Genomic DNA, 17,411 nt, shown 5'->3' on the forward strand with positions numbered 1-17,411 from the left:
GTTAAGCATCCTTTGGCAGAAAGCAAAGGATAGGGATGAGCTAAGAGAGGTAAATTCAGCACTGCAGTGCTCAAAATGAGAGACATGCTCTTGCCCTGTTCTCACACCCTCACACTATGCATTGTAGGTTCCTCTGAGTCTGTTACTAACCTCAGCTCAGAGTATGTGGCTGACAACGATCTGTCTCACCTCTGCTGCTGGCTCCTTCTCTCCATCAGACAGCATTTCAGTGCTATTACTGCCTGGCTGCACTAGAACAGAAGAGACATAAATCCAGCTGAACAGTTTTCTCATGGGAGCAAGCTCCGCCCTCTGAGCTCTGCAGTCTGAAGAACGTTTGTGGAAATAGTAATCCATGTGATGAACTTCTGCTTTTTTTTTCTCCTAAGCTATTTCTCATAAGAGTTATAAGTAGGCTGTTGCTTGAAAAATATTTTCCCGCTCAGCCAGGACTTCTTTTTGCTCTCTAGTAACTGGAAATAATGCACTGGATGAATTGACCACAAAGCTCAGTTACTGTAATTCCCTGTCACCAACTTTCTGGGCTTCTCTCCTGCTACAGACATCATCAACCGTACTGGCTATGCTGCTGTTCTCAGGATACATCTCTTCTGAGATGCAGACTCACATCTGCTTTGTTTCCAAAGTGCTGTATACTTTTCCCTAGGCCCAAGCTTATGAACTCTTGTCATCTCTTAATTAACGTGTCCGTTGATGCATAATATGCCAGCATGTTCTGTCACACTGACCAAGGCTGTGCTAACAGGTCTTACCCCTAATCACTGCTGGGTCAGGGGTGCAGGGTCTCTGGCTGGACTTTGATGCATGATGCGAGGCAAATGCTCAGCTGTCACATCAGCATCTGGTGTGAGAGGTTTGTAGGAAGAAGGGTACCAAAGCAGCTCTATGGTGAATGTGCCAGCCTGGTTTGTATCCTTCAAGAGGAGTGTGAGCCGCTACAGTGATTCTTATGGTTAGTGCATGACTGACGTAACAAGTCTCTGTTTCCTTGTGGCTATGGAGCTGAGTGGTTCAGAGTGACTCCATGAAGGAGGGAATGACCTCCCTTGGCAACCTGTCCTTGAACACCTCTTGAGTGAATGGACCTCAAGGTGGGGGCAGGTGGAGCAAAGTCCCTCCCAGTGTAAGAGAACATCAGGTCTGAGAAACCCTGAGGCACATCCTGAGAAACCCTGAGAACATCCATAGGACTATGGGACCTGATAAGATGCTTCACAGCCCCGAGGGAACTGTCTGCTGCACTAGTCAAACCACTCTCCGTCATATTTGGAAAGCCATGGCAGTCAGGTGCAGTCCCTGAGATTGGGAAAAGGGAAGCATTGTACCCATTTTTACAAAGGGTATAGAGAAGGCCAATGGGAGCTACCAACCTGTCAGTCTCCCGTCTGTGCCTGGGAAGATCGTGGAACAGATTCTCATAGAAGCTATGGTGCATGGAGGACAGGGAGGTGATTTGAGACAGCCAGCATGGTTTCACCAAGGGCAAGTCTTACCTCACCAACGCAGTGACCTTCTCTGATGCAGTGACTACATCAGTGGACAGGGGAAGAGCTACAGATGTCATCTATCTCGACTTCTGTAAGTCCAGATAGACACAGTCCCCCACAATATCCTTCTCCTAAATTGGAGAGATATAGAGTTGATGGGTGGACTCTTCAGTGGGTGAGGAATTGGTTAGATGGTTTGCATTCAGAAAGTGGTCAATGGCTCGATGGATAAGTGGAGATCAGTGGTGAGTGGTGTCTCTCAGGGGTCTCGACTGAGATCAGTACTATTTAATGCCTTCATCAATGACACAGACAGTGGGATTGAGAGCTCCCTTTGCAAATTTGCAGGTGATACTAAGCTGAGTGGTGCAGTAGATGCCTGAGGGATAAGATTCAAAGGGAGGTATTCAAGCTGGAAAAGTGGGTGCACGTGAACCTCAACAATGTCAAGTGCAAGGTTCTGCATAGGGGCTGGGGCAACCCCTGGTATCAAAATATCTCAGGGGATGACAAGGTTGAGAATGCCCTTGAGGAGGAGGAGGACTTGGAGGTACTGGTGGATGACAAGCTGGACATTACCTAGCAGTGTGCACTCACAGCCCAGAAAGTCAACCGTATCCTGGGCTGCATCAAAAGCGGTATGGCCAGTAAGTTGAAGGAGGTGATTCTGCCCCTCTGTTCTGCTCTGGTAAGACTCCACCTGCAGTACAGTACTGCATTCAGGTCTGGAGTCCTCAATACAAGAATGACATGGACCTTTGGAGGGGATCCAGAGGAGGGCCACAAAAATCCTCAGGGCACAGGAGCATGTCTCCTCTGAGGACAAGATGAGGGAACTGGGCTTGTTCAGCATGGAAAAGAGAAGGCTCTGGGGAGACCTTATTGCAGCCTTTCAATACTGAAAGGGGGCTTTTAAGAAACATGAGGACAAACTTTTATAGGGCCTGCTGTGATAGGACAAGGGGGAATGGTTTTAAGCTAGAGGAGGGTGGATTAAGACTAGATATAATGAAGGAATTTATTATGATGAGGGTGATGAGACACTGGAACAAGCTGCCCAGAGAAGCTGTGGCTGCCCCATCCCTGAAGTGTTCAAGGTCAGGTTGGACAGGGCTTTGAGAAACCTGGTCTGGTTGAAAATGTCCCTGTTGATAACAGGGTTGGTTGGACTATATGACCTTTAAAGTTCTCTTCCAATCCAAACTATTCTGTTATTCTATGACCTCTTTGTTACGGCATGTCTCAACCAAATATCTCTCCTGGCTGCACTCCAGGAGGATTTTAGTCTGTGGCTGATATATCTTCTGGAATCCCTTGCTATATTTTTACAAGCTATATAATGCATTCTTAGTCTACATTTTCTCTGATGGACTGTCATGTGGTTATTTCATTTGTGGTATAGCAACCTCAGTTCATCAATGTGGAGTTCTCATTAAGTAAAATACCAGATCAATTCAGTAATGCCAGTATTACTGGAAATACGAGACTTCTCACAATGTCTGCCTATTTTTAGTGCTGATCAGAACCAGTAAGAGCTCTCTGAATCATCAAAACATTTTTGTTTTTAAAGCTAATTTAAGATCACATCTGTGATATATTGGTTAATATTTTATTTATCTTTCTAAGAGTTTGGTCTGCAGTTAGTTTTGTCAGATGGGGCAGCAAGTGCATGTTTGTGTAAATTGTTTCCACCCAGTGATTACAAAACTATTTTTTCTTTTTCCCATTGGTGTAGCTTTTTATTGAAAACTGCAGGTATCTTTTTTTTTTTTTCCTCTCTCTCCAGGAGAAGTCTACTTTAACAAAACGTGAAAACATTTCAACTTTTGTATTTCTATTAGTTTTTTTTATGTCTTCAGGTTTATGTTGCAGTGTTAATTGTATATATAATATTTAATGCTGTTTCTATATTCACAACTTTCCATTATTGTATTCAGAAAGAGGTCTTAAATTTTATTTGGTGGGGCAGGCCAACATTTTGTATTTGCTTTCAAATTCAAAACAAAATCACACTTTGAAATGCTGGAGTTTCTCACAGAAGAGCAGTTCTTGATTTCAGGGCAGATCTATTTAATACCACAATGGATGTCTAACACTAAAGTACACAGCTTTTACTTGCCCCCCTATCATTGTTGATCAAGCAACAGTCTGCAGAAAATTTCGTATTTTTTTTTTTCCTCATTCCTAATGTCCATTTTAGTTTTGCTTCTGACTGTTGAAAATTACAGTTTTATCCATTAAAGATAGTGTATACCACTGGGAAAGCAAAGTAACAGTATTAGTAACAGTAATTATTCACTACTGCATGGTAACAAACCCGATAAAAGGACAGAGTTTTTCCAGGATACGCTGTCTTCTAGGTAATACTGTGTCATACCTCTGGGACTTTTACAGTTTTGCAGGAAAAATAAGTCAGAACTTGTTTTAATTTCTCTCTAAGAAAGTTTAACCTCATTATTTTGGCCAAAAGTGAAGTGGCCCAAATACTCCCTTTAAAAATTTAAAAACATTTGAAGTCAAGGCAAACAGCATGATGGTAGAGATAATCCAGAGTTAGTGATTTGGGACTATGCAGTGTGGAAGAGTCTGACACAACTTTATGATTGATATGAATTTTGCTGCCAGTCGTGTTTTATTGCCATAAGCATCATCCTCTAGACATTCCAAGACTGTTGATATAACTTGATTTAAAAGAAAAGATGACTATTAGCATTTGATTACAAAATCTGCCAGTAATGAATGTTAAAAAGGATGGCCCAAAGGTAAACATAAATATCTACCAGGGTGAAACAAGCAGATTTAATTCTTTCAGTGAATTCCTTTCCCCATGGCAGTAAGTAAATTGTGCCATGGTTGCCTTGTGAGCTTGTTAAATAACTGCATTAATTCTGTTTATCCTCTTACTAAGTTCTGCTATATTCAGCATGGATCTTTGATATTAGTTTTTCATCCAGTGTTTGAATTATAAAGATTCCTCTTGAAGCCTTTGTGACTCCTGGTAACACTGTGGAAGATGTTTTATAAAAGCCGTCAGAAGGGAATACATTTAAGGAGGGAATACATTTAAGCAGAGAGGAGAGTGATCTGCTAATTTTCACAGCAGAATTGCTGAAGGACTAGCATGAGCATTGCCCACAGTGAAGGAGACCTATAAAAAACTGTGGTTTAGAGTGGAGAACAGCAAACATAACACCTATGTCTAAAAATGGTAGAGGAGTGGTCTAAGTCCCTACAAGCCTTCAGGAGAAGGCAATGAGGCCGAAGAATTTAACTGGAAAGAAATGGTAATTAAAGATACAGAGGTTAATGGAAAGTAGGATGAATATTAATGAGGTTTTGCCAAAGGTGGACAACGTCAAACAGACTTCATTTGTTTTTGTAACTAATTCTATGGACATTTTACAGGAAAATTTTGCAATTTTAGTAATGCAGCTGGTGAAGCGTTAAGTAGGATATTATCAACCAAAATGGAATTTGGGAATTGGAAATGGAGTTAGGACTGGTTTGAAGAACCAGACTGAAAAGAAGGTAATAGTAGCATTCTTCAGAAAACAGCCTCTTCATCTTTAATATTTCTGTGAAGGACCTTGGATTCAGCTGTAGGTGACTGCTAATGGTATTTGCTGATAACACAAAGTAAGGGGATATCTTAATAACAGAAGAAAGCTGGGGAGTAACATAAGGGAGGAACTGGATGCCTGCAATATTTAGGAATGAGCTGAAATTCAGTAATATAAAATGCAAGATTGTAAGAATGGGAGCAAGCTCTGGTAAGATGGGATCTCATCAGCTGGGATAGCCAGGCAAGACAGATGCTGGTTAAAACTGAGCCCCCAGTGGAAAGCATCTGGGAAAAAGAAGAGTATCCTCTTCATACGCACTGAGGCATCTCCAGCATGTGCATAAAGGTAGTGATATTTCTGCCCAAGGTGTGGGTAGGATATATTTTTGGATATCATATGCAATTCATGTTCAGTGAAGTAGAATAAAACCAGCACAAATACAGAGGGGGACTACTAACTAGGATAATCAGGGAGTGAATTGCTGAAGACATTGAGAGATCTTGTCGTGTTTATCCTAGCACAATGAAGCCTGAGAGGCTATGTGATTACTGTCTATAAATATCAAAGGGGAATAAATACCAGGGAGGGAAAGGAACAGTTTAGGCTTAAAGGCTAGTGTTCTCACAAGAGCAACGCTTCTACACTGACTAAATAATTTCAGGCTGGAAGTGATAGAAGGGCTATATCCCATCAGAGCAGTGGTTTGCCATCAGTCTTACAGCTGGAAAAGTGGCAGTGAGAAAGGTGATGTCTTTTATGAGCTCTATCTGCTTTTGAAAGAGGACAGAGATCATTAGCAGATTCCTGCCAGGCCCCCTTATATGGGAGAATGTTGCAGCTGCTAACCCACTTTTTCAAAGGCAGCCGTGCATGGTCTTGTCCGTATCACTGGCTTTGTCACTGGAAGTGGAAAGAGAGGACTGCAGGGTGCAATGTTTCTCTCCCTGCAAAGTTGCCTGAGGGAGTCCCAGGAGGATTCATGTCTTGAGGAATGTGAGAATTTACAGCCTGGTGATGGGGAAGCAGGTGCTGTTGCAGTATTTGTTCATGGCCCTACAGGCTACCAAAGAAGTCGGAGAAATCTGTGTTAGATGGACAAATCCTCCTGGTATGGTACCAACATGGCAGAAAAATAGTCCAAATTTGGCATAACTACAATTGGTATAATTCAGGGTTTCTCATATAAATGCTTTGGGTTTGCTAAAGCTGGTTTGTGAGGAAAGCAATAAGAATGAACAAGGAATAGCTCAGGGAAGTCTGCTCCTGGTAAATGATTCACAGTAATGCCCAGGGTGCTTTTTATGAGGATATTGCCTCTTGGATCCAGTTGATTAACAAAGCTGGTTTAGTTGTGTTAGGCCAAAGTTAGAAGCCAGAAAATGTATAAAAAATCATAAGCAGCCTTCATCATAAGGTGAGATGAAGCAGTTGTAGAGGAGCTACAGTCTGTGCAATGACTCCAGACCTGCACCAGACTGCAGTGCTGGGTGGCACTGGCAGTGTAATAAGTATTCTTGGTGCTGTGTATCTATTTGATACACACCTTGGAAGGGAAATAAGAAAAGTAGTTTTGCACGTGAAGGCTTGGTGGAGAAAGAGGTGCAGGAAGTTCAGTCCATGCAAAAAGGCTGAACAATCAAATAAATACGACCAAAGGAAACAGAAGAGGTGGTGCTGAGATGGAGAGAGGTACAGCAGGGAGGAATTTTGATTCCTAAACAGAAATCTGCTGGGGAAAAAACAGATTTTTGAGCACCACTGATATTTTTTGAAAATTGTGTCAAACTTGATGACTAATTGAGGAGAATATGTAGGAAAACATCTTATCTTGATATTTTCTAACTTCATATTTCAGAAGCATAGAAGCTTTGGAAGTTTCAAAATAACTTTTATTTTTAAATGACACCTAATTTAAAAGACCAAAAAGTAAGAAAAGAATGTTTAATTGGCTATGTTGAATATTAACTAGATGTTCAGGTTTTTTAAATAACTGAAAAACTGTATGTTGCTATTTAATTTTGTGCCCCACTATCTCATTTCCTGACTTGTTTTAATCACAACATCATTCAAGTCAGAGCTGTAATTATGCCAAATTTCTATTACTTGGATGTGCAGCCTGAAGCTCTTAGTATGTTCTGTGTTTCTTCATGCTGTCCAGATAGCAGCAGTGATGAGAAACTACTATTTCCTCATACCTTTTTTCAAAGGCAATTATTTTTGACATAATTTTCTATTTAAACTTTGTTGGGTGGATTGTGTCATTGTAATCTGATGATGTTCCACAAATGAAGCAGATTCCCACCTTTGAAGAATCAGAAAGTGTTAAATTTCTGGGAATGCTGCAAAACTCATTCTTCAATGCAGCGTTCTTTGATTTGAGTACGGTTATTTTGCTTGCATTTTTCAACAATATTTGAATTATTCTACACTGTATCTGAATAATGTATTGTTGAATATACTGAGCAAGGTACTACAGCAAACTGTTGTGTGCAGTATTTTATACTCTGGTTGTCTTTTCTGCTACTGCAGACTGACTTTATGTCTCCATTTCATGAAACAAAAATATCAGAACCACTTAGAGTTGTTTACTGGAAAGAAAACGGAAATTGCTTTTTTTCTGAACTCAATAGCAAATGATTCAAACATAGGTGAGATTTAGTCAAATTTTGAAGCATCAGCAATAAGAAAACAATTTTGCAGGCTACACCATTAGACTAAAAAAAAAAAAATCTCCTTATTTTATCTATCTAATTAAGTAATTTGGATTTAATGTTGTATCTATTTCAGTGGAAACTGTGCAATGATGTGTAAAATTCTGTTACAGGTCTTACAGTGGAGTGATAGAGCTGGCAGCTAGAAGTTTCTTAAATAAACTCTGTCTCCCACCTACCTGCTCTGCTTTCCCTGATAGCAATATGTATCTTCTTACTAAATTTTCCTTTTACTAGAAGTGGGATTTTCAGAATTGCTTTGCTAATTCATCAGTAATTCCAAGGTTCTAGGCAGGGCTAGATGCCAGACTGGTAGAAATCACTGCTTGTTCATTCTGGTAGACACTATTTCCTTGTTCACCACATTAAATTTTAGAGTATCTCCTCGTGCACAATCTTTTTTTTTGTCTTTTTCCTTTTTAAAAAAATTCCTCCTATTCATTGCCTTTTAATCTCTCTTTTCTTTCTTGCATCATTCAAGTTTTATATGTGCAAGAAGGTGAGTTTTGTAAAAAGGGGCTGAGGCATCAGCAGGAAGTGAAACTGAACTGGGGAGTAGCTGGGCAGCTGGAGTCCCATACCAAGTTGTTCAGCAGGGGACTTGAATGGTTTACTACAGTGATTCAAGTGTAATGAATGTATGAACAAAAAGTAACTCTTTTGTAACTCTTTTTTAAAGAATTAAAAGGGGGGGGGGGGGGGGTGAGAAGGGGAAGTCACAAACCTGTAGCTATTCCCCTGATTACTCATAGATGTTTTCTTACATGAAGCAGAGATTTTATCTGTTTCAGGTCCCGTTTCAATGCTTCCTTATCCACTGAGTGGTCCTGTCAAACTTGCATCTCTGAATTTTTAGAAACAAGGACATCATGTGGGACAGTGTCAAATGCTTTGCACAAGTGCAGGTTAGAGGAGCAGTTGATGGGTTTGTCTAACTTAATCTGCTGCATCCCTGAGAAAAGCTAGCCTTTAAACACAGGCAGTAGTTTTCCTGTTAATTTGCATACTATCATATATTTATCCATACTAGCATAATTATATGTGTTACAAGGCCTTCAGTCATGATGTGAAAGCTAAATGCTTCACTTTGCACGGCAGCAGTTCAAGCTTTTAGCTCTGGTGATGCCCACTTCAGTTACATGCTACATTGACTGAGAGAGTTGCTTCATTAATGACCTCTTTTATACTACTGAGTTCCTTTCCCAGCTGTCTGCATTCCTTATGTGATTAATTAATGCCATAGGTGCAATAGCTAAAAGCACAGAACTGGGGTAAAATGTTGAAGGATGTTGAACATTACTAACCTCCAGAACCACCTTTCACTCCTATTAAATATCCTCTGTCATTTTTGTGCAAGAATAGAGGTGCAGGTTCAATAAATTTGGCTGAAATGTTCTCTGATGGGAAGGCAGGAAAGACTTTTGAGCCTGTTTCAGCTTCCCCCTAAAATGAGACCTAGAAAGCCAACAACAGCTCAATAGGAAAGCAGAGACATCTGGTCCCTGGTGACTCTGCAGAGTACAGTACTACAATCAATTATGTTAAAATATTAATTGGACCCCAGCATGGTAGCCTGTCGTCTGATTTCCAAACTGTATAAAGCAATTGGAGATGACTGAATTACAGATAAGCATTTCAGAAGAATAAATTCAGGACTTTTGGGCACCTTTGTAGGTAGGTCTTGCAACATGACAGGAAAGGAATATCACCTGTCTGTCTTCAAGACTATCACTTCACCCAGTATTGTCCAATTTTTCTGTTTCTAGTCAGGCTGGTCTTTGTAGTGCCAATTCTATGGCCACACTACTGCTGCCTACAGAGGATCTGAGGAGTAAGGAAGTGAATCTAAGGAGTTCCTTCCCAGCCCATTCATGCTGAACTCATGTAAATCTCTGTGCTTCAGTTCATTTGTTCTTTGTTTGTGCCAATTCATTATTTTGGGAGATCCTGTTATAAATCAAATCTTATCAATAATGTGGGCCATTTGAGAAAGAGAGATGGCAAAAAATTTGGATTTGTTTCTATTAACCTAGACAATTTCCATGTTTTGGTTTTTATTTTGTTCCTGCAGGTCTATTAGCAAAACTGAGAGAATTGTAGATTTTGATCAGGGAGCAGAAACAAACAGCTGGCATGTAAAAGAGGACTTTAAACTAGTTTTGCAACAGAGAAAATTATGATAGAATGAGGTACTGTGAAATGGTACTTAAGGTCCACGTTCTACCAGGAAGCTTATATACTAATGAACACTAAGTTTGAAGCAGGAGTAGTCACAGTGAACACTCTTGAGCAGCACGCCTTAATGCCATTACTTTTAGTGACATCTATTTGTGGGTACTCCAGTTGAAGGCAATGAAGATGTATAAGAATGTTTATGTAGGGATGCTCTAAATATGAAAGAGGGAGGTTGTGCCTTCTCCATGACTGAGGGCATGTAAGTACTGATTAAATTGAACATTTGCTAGGTGTGATTTGTATTGTTGAACTTTGTGTAGCTGATCATGCCCAGGGTGGGCTGGAGGAACTTGAATGACTTTTCAAGGTTCTTTCCAATTGTGATTTTTATGATTCAGCGACACACAAAATCTCTATTGCTTCCACTGGAGCAGTGAATTCTCAGCATCATTGAAAAGCCAAAGTCAGCGTATGCTGAATTACAGCTGCAGAATTAATCAGTGTTCTTGCAAACCTGCGTAAAACTGGATAGAAGGGAGAAAAGTTAAAGGAATTCAGGTTCAGGCTCGTGTGTGTATATTCTCCCGCAGAGGAGTGCTGTTTTTCCTATTTGCAAAGGCTGCACGGAGATGGGGTGTGTGCTTCGCTGGAGGGAGAAGAAATGCCACATGTCACTTCTGCCCTAAGCAAGTGGACATGCTTCATTTCTCACTGGTGTTACTGGTAATGGGCACTTAATGCTAGGCACCATTGTAAATGAGACCTGTTTCTTATTCTGGATGACATTGAATTGGCTCCTTGTACTCCAGAAGAAAATCTGCTCTTTGCCTTTAGTAATCAAACTCATTAAAGAGTGAACAGCCCTTTCATGTTTACGAAGTTCCTTTTCCTTCTCCTTTCCCTTGAAGGCTGTGCAGAGAGGAGCGGCTGTTTCGCCATAGGAGGTCCTGCCTCAGAGCTCTGCTGTTGCAAGTCTTCTGTCATGTTGTCAGGCTTTGATGACTCAGGCATTGCAAAAAACATAAAAACCAACCACCCCTCTTTCTGAACTAAAATAGCTGAAGAGCAGATATTTTTAAAGCAAATTTTAATACAATTTATTAAGTTGTATTTTATTTCTGAAAAGTGTTAATGGGACTCACGGCTTTGCTGCTTGAACTGGAGCTATTTGGATGTTTAATTATTTTTTAAACAAAAATCGATGCTGTTGGAGTCTAGATCTTGACTAGACTTGACTATCTTGAGATCTTTGATAGATTAAAAAGAAAAAAGTCTTGATATTCAATAGATTTGAAACGAGCTTTACATCTTTTGTAGTTTAGGGTTGTATAGGGCAGTGTTTCTCAGCTGAGTTCTTTAATGCATCAGAAAACGGTTCCTGAAAGAAGTGAAAAACCTAAACAGAAATCTGCACACTTTTCTGTTTTATAAGAGGAAGCAAAAAGAACAGAGAAAATAGAGGCAATAAAATACTTGTTAAAGCTGAGCCTAGGTTTTACTGGGTTGTAAATGAAAATCACTGGGCAGTGCTATGTGAGAAAGTACATGGCTCCTCAACAAAAAAAAAGCTGGAAAGTTAAGTATGGCAAGTTTGCGTGTGTGATGCAAGTCATCCTGATACCTAAGGCATGCCCAAATCATTAGGACCTCTGTCTGACCTAGTAAAGAACCACCTAGAGTTAAAAGCTTTGGTCTGAAAAGAAATATGGTCACATGAAATATCTTTGCATGACACTGCATTGCCGTACATATGTAGGTGCCTACTGCCCAGATCTCCTCCACTCTCCTCCAGCTTCTCATGCCGACTTTTTGATAGGTTGGAAAGCTAGGCAGCCTGAGTGGTGGGGTGGATCGGCCCACTGGGACTGAGGTGCACCAGTGGTGGGCTGGGACTGGAATACAGCACTTTGCACAAAGTTCTTTCACATCGCATCCTGTCACATCACTTCATCCCCACACTCTTGCTCTCCTGGGAAGGAGGAGCAACAATTTGGTACTTCCTAGCTCCCAGTCAGTGCAAATAAATAATACCTTTTACGTATTCCTTCAAAAGAGAAAATTTTTCACCAAGGTTACTGATCTCAGTACATAATCAAACCCAGGTAACATGCTGTTCCGCTACTTCCCCACCACTATTCAAGCCCCCAGTCCTGTGGCTTTCCCCTCCCTGCTCGATCCTGCATCTAGCCAGCCCCTCCTGCTGGGGACGTGAAAGCAGGAATTGACTTCAGACGCAGGTCTGTGGCACAGTTCTGCACTGTTCTGGCAGGGTTGGATCTGGCCAGACCTGACCCAGGTCAGTGGAGTTGCAGCAGGGTGCAAACCATACCCCAGATCTTGGAACAAGAGAAGGAGACTTTCTTCTTGCACAGGTTTTGCTGACAAGCACACCTTGGCTCTAGGCTAAGGCAAGCAGCACCTTTATGTGTGTATGACTCAGTGTTATACAGTGTCTTTTGAAGCCCTTAGGAGTTAGAAGTGACTCCTTTAAAGACTGTGACTGCAGCAGCTGGGCTGCACAGCTGGGGGATGCAGCTGACTCAGTAAGCTGAAGGACTGCAATTCAGCATCTGTCAGCTTTTCCAGCTGCCTGGCCCTGAGTTTGTAGCATATTAACATAGGAGTTTTCATCCTGTATGCCCTACCATTTAGTCATGGTGCTGAAACCTCACAACACATACCTGAGGCCAGTAGGACTGCTGATGAACATATCCAGCTTTCACTGCATCATTTACAGCAGGGACAGCTGACACACAGGAGAGCTGGAAAGCTTGATGTTACCCTCAGGAGAGCTAGAGCCATTCCTACATGCAGATTCAATAGTGGCATTTCTGTCATTGTTGCCATCATGACACTGTTTTATTAGGAAGAATCATTACACTAGCACAATGAGAGCTGAGAATGTAGTTACTGTATGACTCTGTAATTAGTGGGATAACAGCAGAAATACTAACCTTGAGAATCTGCAAGTGTGGTCTGTACTGACATGGCTGGACTGTCCTCAGCCCTTGGGATCTGAACCATTGGTGTCAGGTCTCCAATGAGACCCTTAAACACAATCAATGTCCTCCCTAGCAGAGTCAGGACTTGCCTAACACAAAGGCAGTGATGCTCTCAGGATGTGCAGGCTGAGAGGCTTTCATATGCTCATACAACAAATCATTCCTTATCAACATTATAAGAACATCTATGAGGACCATCACAACAACTGGGTTTCTGTGAGCACAGTCATGTAGGTAGCTGCCACACAACGTGGTTCGTTCCTCAGACTAAAACCCTTAATGGGAACAATTACTAGTTTAAGGCATGCAGAGATTGGAAATTATAAGGAAGACTGAGCCAGGTTTGTGCTGCTATCACAAAAGCACCCTGAGGAATGTTAAAGCAGGCTTATTCTAATAATTCTTATGAACATGTGAGGTATTTTCACTGAAACTGAGTAACGTGGATTCTTACAGTCATTGATGTAATCTACTTTCAAGATAGCACTATAGGAGGAGGACAATCTGTATGAGGTTTTTTTCTATGTATTTCTATCACAAGCATAGCCTAGATAAAATCTTTAAGGTCAGTGGAATCTTTTGTTCAGGTATTTTTTTTTTTCCTCACAGGATTATTTTATTTGGTATTGCTACACAAATAATCTTTCTGTTGGATAATGTAATTCCCTTTTTGACTTATCTTTAAATGCTCTATAGTCTCATGAACAAAGATTTCTGTGACTTTATATAACAATTTCTGTATAAGCAAAGGGTTGTGCAGCTGTGTCCTGTGTGAAATATCAGTAGAATGTAAATTACCCATTTAACTACCAAGCCTAACTGGAGATGAAGTGGCAGGGCAAACTGAGTTAAAGATAACCAAAAGAAGGCATGATTATCTGTTGAAGGCTGACTTAATAAGAACACTGTAGGAAAAAGAAAACAGGATTTCAGTCTATATGGCTAGATGCATAGAAAGCAAGTTCTATGGTCTGAAGACAGAATTACATCAGAACCAGCTTCCGAACAAATAAAGGACACCAAAAGAAAGTAATTATGCCTCAAGGGGGAGTAAAATATCAAGGGTATCAACTTAAGCAGAAGGAAGGAAGGAAGGAAAAAGCTGTGCCTGCCTGCAATCAATCAGTTCACCTTTAAAACTTAAATTCTTCGTGTTTAAACAGGATTATATTAAAGACAAAGGCAACATACAGTCATTTTAGAGGTTCAGCCTTATGTCTTTGTCTGTTGTTCAGCAGTGTCTCTTGCATGTGAAGATGCAGTGGAGTTTTCAGCTGCTCTGATGTGCCTTTTATCACCTTGGTGATCCACGCTGTTTTGCTGAGATCTGTCCTGGTTCTTGTGCTCACAGATCCTTTTAAACAGTCCAGGCATCGCTGGGTATTTAACACCTGCCCTATGCCTGTTATGGTTACATGGAGTGCAGCTTTTTAGGATAACATAAACTTAAACTGAAGGTGTTCTTATGTAGCAGAGTGCTTAAGCTCAGTTTTATGAGCAGGTGTACATACATACATGTGCTCCGGTCACTGAATCAATGAGCGAAATAAAATGTGTTGCATGGATCTTGTGGATTTAAGCACATTTTGCTGAAGTGAAGGCTCAGGCTTGTGCATCTCCTCTAAAAAAAAAAATAGAGGGGCTAATTATAACTGGTTGGTATTTTTTTCTGTACTAATTTGCTTAAAAAAAAATGTCTGATTCAGGTGGCCAGTAGCAATTACGATCTGACTCTGCTAATAGCTGTTTTCTTTAGATGTGTTATTTCTAAAGCTTTTGGGATCTGGTTCAGTATGTTCAGCTTCATTTAAACTGCTGTCAGACCAACATTTCACATGTACCTTGCCTCTGTGAAAAAGGCTGTACAAAAAGCTGGCTGTGGGAGAATCACAAATTTATGGATTTTAGAGCAAAGGGAGAACATGATGTTCAGCTAAACTGACTGTGGCCTTGCCCAGTCCATAGGTTCTTTTATTTAACCTAGCAGCTTAAGAGTGCATATTTGGAACAAAATATGGGCTTGATTAGAATCATAGAATAGTTAGGGTTGGAAAGGACCTTAAGATCATCTAGTTCCAATCCCCCTGCCATGGGCAGGGACACCTCACACTAAACCATGTCACCCAAGGTTCTGCCCAACCTGTTCTTGAACACCGCCAGGGATGGAGCATTCACAGCCTCCCTGGGCAAGCCATTCCAGTGCTTCACCACCCTCATAGTAAAGAACTTCCTCTTTATATCTAATTTAAACTTCCCCTGTTTTAAGTTCTAACCATTTACCCCTTGTCCTGTCACTACAGTCCCTAATGAAGAGTCCCTCCCCAGCATCCCTATAGGCCCCCTTCAGATACTGGAAGGCTGCTATGAGGTCTCCATGCAGCCTTCTCTTCTCCAGGCTGAACAGCCCCAACTTTCTCAGCCTGTCTTCATACGGGAGGTGCTCCAGTCCCCTGATCATCCTCGTGGCCCTCCTCTGGACTTGTTTCAACAGTTCCATGTTGGTTTTATGTTGAGGACACCAGAACTGCACACAATACTCCAATTGAGGTGTCATGAGAGCAGAGTAGAGGAGCAGGATTGCCTCCTTTGACCTGCTGGTCATGCTCCTTTTGGTACAGCCCAGGATGTATGACCACCACTTGACTTTCACCAAGTCCTTCTGTGCAGGGCTGCTCTGAATCTCTTCTCTACCCAACCTGTAGCTGTGCCTGGGATTGCTCCAACCCAGGTGTAGGACTTTGCACTTGACATGGTTAAACTTCATGAGGTTGGCACCAGCCCACCTCACAAGCGTGTCGAGATCCCTCTGGTGTATCCCTCCAGTGCATAAACTGAACCACACAGCTTGGTGTCATCGGCAAACTTGCTGAGGGCGCACTCAATTCCACTGTCCCTGTCACCGACAAAGATGCTGAACAAGACCGGTCCCAACACTGATCCCTGAGGGACACCACTCGTTACTGGTCTCCAGCCGGACACTGAGCCGTTGACCACAACTCTTTGCATGTGGCCATCCAGACAGTTCTTTATCTACTGAGTGGTCCATCCATCAAATTTATGTCTCTCCGATTTAGAGACAAGGATGTCTTGTGGGACAGTTTTGAATGCAAGTCCAGGTAGATGACATCAACCGCTCCACCCCGTCCATCTGTTCTGTAGCCCCATCTTAGAAGGCCATCAAATTGGTCAGGCAGGATTGCCCCTTAGTGAAGCCATGCTGGCTGTCACCAACCACTTTGTTCTTTTCATGTGCCTTAGCATGCCTTCCGGGAGAATCTGCTCCAAGATTTTGCCAGGCACAGAGGTGAGACTGACTGGTCTGTAGTTCCCTGGGTCATCCATTTTCCCCTTCTTGAAAACTGGGGTTATATTTCCTTCTTCCAGTTGTCGGGAGCTTCACCTGGCTGCCATGATTTTTCAAATATGATGGGCAGTGGCTTAGGAACTTCATTTACCAGCTCCTTCAGGACCTGCGGATGGATTTCATCAGGACCCATAAACTTGTGCACGTTCAGGTTCTTAAGATGGCCTTGAACCAGATCCTCTCCTACACTGGGCCTAAGGTCTTCATTCTCACAGTCCCTGTGTCTGCCTTTTGAGACTTGGGTGTTGTGCTCAGAGCATTTGCCAGTGAAGACTGAGGCAAGGAAGTCATTAAGAGCCTCAGCCTTCTCCAAATGCAGGGTAGCCAGTTCTCCTGATAGCTTCCGGAGAGGGCCCATGTTGTCCCTACTCTGTCTTTTATTTGCAATGTAAGTATAGAATTCCTACCTTTTTTCTTTCACATCCTTAGCCAAGGTTAATTCTAACTGGGCCTTAGCTTTCCTAACCTGATCCTTAGTTTCCCAGACAACATCCCTGTATTCTTCCTAGGCAGCCTGTCCTTGCTTTCACCTTTTATAAGCCTCTCTTTTCCCTCAAAGTTTCCTCAGCAGCTTCTTATCCATCCAAGGAGGTCTCCTGGCCCTCCTGCTGCACTTCCTTCTAGTTGGGATGCAACACTTCTGAGCTTTTAGCAGGTGATTCTTAAATATCAACCAACAGTCTTGGGCCCCCCTGCCCTCTAGGCCTGTATCCCATGGAAACTTACTATGGAGGCTCCTGAAGATGCCAAAGTCTGCTCTCCTGAAGTCCAGGGCAATGATCTTGCTGCATGCTCCTCTCACTGTCCTGAGGATCTCGAACTTGACCATCTCATGATCGCTACAACCAAGGCTGCCCTGGAGTGTCACATTTTCAACCAGCGCTTCCCTGTTGGTGAGCACGAGGTCACGAGGATTTAAAGGCTAAGTGCTGCAGTTTGTCACAGTCATTGAGAGTTTGTTTCAGTGGTCAGTTGGCCTTTCTCTGAAAAATACTCTTTCTCCGAAAAATCTGTACCTTATTTTTTGGAACTCCGTTAACATCAGACTTCTGGAAATGGAGTCTTGCTGCTTGACTTTCTCAGAAGGA

The 17,411-nt window shown here is 41.9% G+C and overlaps 1 protein-coding gene across 1 annotated transcript in view; it reads left to right on the forward strand.

Annotated features, from left to right (window-relative positions):
- The window catches only part of PLCXD3 (phosphatidylinositol specific phospholipase C X domain containing 3), a 92,649-nt gene that overhangs the window by 67,820 nt on the left and 7,418 nt on the right, over window positions 1–17,411 (forward strand). The gene's annotated exons all lie outside the window — the stretch shown is intronic.

The sequence above is a fragment of the Pezoporus occidentalis genome, unplaced genomic scaffold (assembly GCF_034315485.1).
Source record: "Pezoporus occidentalis ecotype Australia unplaced genomic scaffold, CSIRO_AGI_Poc_V1 ctg306, whole genome shotgun sequence".
In the NCBI taxonomy this organism is placed as follows: domain Eukaryota; kingdom Metazoa; phylum Chordata; class Aves; order Psittaciformes; family Psittacidae; genus Pezoporus; species Pezoporus occidentalis.